The sequence below is a fragment of the Penaeus japonicus genome, unplaced genomic scaffold (genome assembly GCF_977035675.1).
Source record: "Penaeus japonicus unplaced genomic scaffold, GWHDUDI00000001_assembly GWHDUDI00000003, whole genome shotgun sequence".
NCBI classification, from domain to species: Eukaryota; Metazoa; Arthropoda; class Malacostraca; order Decapoda; family Penaeidae; genus Penaeus; species Penaeus japonicus.
In genome coordinates, this window is record NW_028234405.1 from 37047750 (window position 1) to 37050249 (window position 2500).

At 28.6% G+C, this 2500-nt stretch overlaps 1 protein-coding gene across 1 annotated transcript in view; it reads left to right on the forward strand.

Annotated features, from left to right (window-relative positions):
• LOC122251184 (ATP-binding cassette sub-family B member 10, mitochondrial) overlaps positions 1-2500 on the forward strand; it is a 23664-nt gene that overhangs the window by 19997 nt on the left and 1167 nt on the right. Inside the window, exon 14 of the mRNA XM_043012894.2 lies at positions 1-2500. This exon is cut by the window's left edge and continues 411 nt beyond it; it is cut by the window's right edge and continues 1167 nt beyond it. The gene's annotated coding sequence lies outside the window, so the exon portion shown is untranslated.

Consider the following 2500-nt stretch of genomic DNA (forward strand, 5'->3'; position numbering starts at 1 on the left):
TGCAAATATGCTGGTGAAATTTATTATAAATGTTTTGCTGTTATATATCCTGTTTGGAATAAGACATAGAAATGAAGAAATTAGTGAAAAATGTTTTTTCTTTCTTTCTTTTAGTATATTGTTCCATTCATTTGAAATACCGCATTTATGGAACAGTGGTACTGAAAAAGAAAACTTGTTATAGCTTCAGCTCTGATGATAATGGCAAATATTGCCAGAAAAGAAAAATATATTGTTCCTACTAATAGCAACATCAGGAATATCAAATGTTTAACAAAAACTATGTGTTTATCTACTTAGGCCAGAAGAAAACAGTACCTTATAATCTGTCATGCACAAAGAAAAAGGAGAAAAATTTATATCTACCTGATTTACAGATATACAAGTATACCACAATTTCACTGTGTACGTATCCAAAAACTGTGAAGGAAACAAAATGTTATATGTCTGTTAACTCTGTCCTCTTAATTCCTAGAGATTATGTGCCTTTCATGGTTTATATATAAAGCCTTCTCATATTTTAAAAAATAAGTGTTGACAGAGGTAATGATTGTATAAATAAGATTACTATGGAAAGGCTTTATGGTTCGGGTTTTATTTAACCCACTCTGGACGGGTGGTACAGTACTGTACCGCTCATTCAAAAGCCCAGTGGCCGGGCGGCACAGTATTGTGCCAGCCATTCAATTGATTTAGGCCTAATAATTCGAACGTCCCGGCATTGTGACATTCAAGGCTAGAATTCCCCCGTCGTGGATGGGTTAAGAACAATTAAAATCCAAAGATTCATGATGAAATACAGGTTTATTATAATGGTTCTAAATTGTAAATACTAAAGAGTGATAAATGAATTTTGATGTTTATTCATGCGTATATTAGTGTGTGTGTGTGTGTGTATGTGGGTGCATGTGTGGATGCGTGTGTTGTCTAATTTGTATCTGAATTCATAATTCTTGTGTTTCTATATCCATATGTATGTATATATCATTGATATGCTTGCATGTATCTGGTTCATTACATCAATTTTGAACAATAATATGGTGTCTACAATTTTTTTTTTTTTTTATGAAATTATAAGTGCAATATAAATTCAAAATTTTATTTGTTTTTGAACAACTATTTTGAAATGTGTTTAGATTTTGTCCTTCATGTTCTGTCAGTTTCTTTTTTATATTTTTCTGGTATCTTGATCATAATGATATTCATAGACCTATTTATCATGTGTTAGATTGTTGTTTTGTAAGATAACTTTAACCATATTTATTATCCACATTAACCTTTATTTATTTTTGCATATGATGGAATATGATGTGAAAACAAGCTTGATCCTTAGTACTTTTAGTTTGTTATAAATGTTGTACCTGTGAATATTTAAAATACATACCTAAAATGATAAAACAGATCTGGTTAAATGAAGAAATGTTTACCAGTACTGAAAAGGTGTAAAATGAAATGTCAAAAAAAAGAGGAAAATTAAACTATTGCATCTTTTTTCTTTCTTTTTTTTTTTTTTTTTTACTTTGTTTTTAAATAATTTTACATTACAGAAAAGAATGTGTATCTGCATGTTTTTTGCTCTTGGATTGACTAAGTGTCTTGTCAGTAATTCGAGGTAAATTTGTAAATAATGAATATATAACGAACACAATGAGAAATCTGAAGACGATATATGTAAGAATGAGGTTATATTGTTATTTCACAGTAAAGAATCTTTATAAAATCTGTAATGAATACAAGTGATTCAGACATTTCTTTTTGTTAGTTTGTTTTTAGATATTCTCTAGTTTCTGTCTATTATTGTTGTTTTTGTCTTTGAAAAAGCTTTAGTATAATAGAATTTTTATTACTGAAGTAGTTATGGAGAGAAAAATTGCTTTTAGTGTTTGAAATTAGCAAAAGCCAAACTTCACTTTTATCTTCCATGAACCGGCTTTCTTTATGTGCTAAGTTTAATAGAGAAACATTTACAGTAGTGGGTGAGGGGGATAGAATTATGGGAAACACAATTTATTTTTTTCTTAATCTTATTTTGTTATTTTTATTATTTTTGTGTTGTGAAACTACTAAATTGTCTTATTTTCATTATTATTTGTGTAGCACGATGCTCATCAAGAATAACTTTATAAAGATGTATTTAAGATGTAGATTTGTTTAGATCAATATATATATATATTTGGGAAAGAGATGATAATAAAAATATTGAATGATGGTCTATCTATTTTTAATATTTATTATCATAACCTTGTTTTTTAATTTTGTATATTTCACATCTTTCATTGTCAATATATATCCTGTTTTATCATATTGCACGTTCACGTTGCACTTGTATAAAAATACAAGCTTCACTATCATTACAAATGCATTTAATAGCAGATTACTTCTCCTAATTTGACAATGTTGCAATTTCTGTTATCTTTTTGCACTCTTGTTTTGCAACTGTATGAAGGAAGAGGCACGTCTTATAAACAACCTACCTCTATGAGTGTTTTGATTCAGTCCT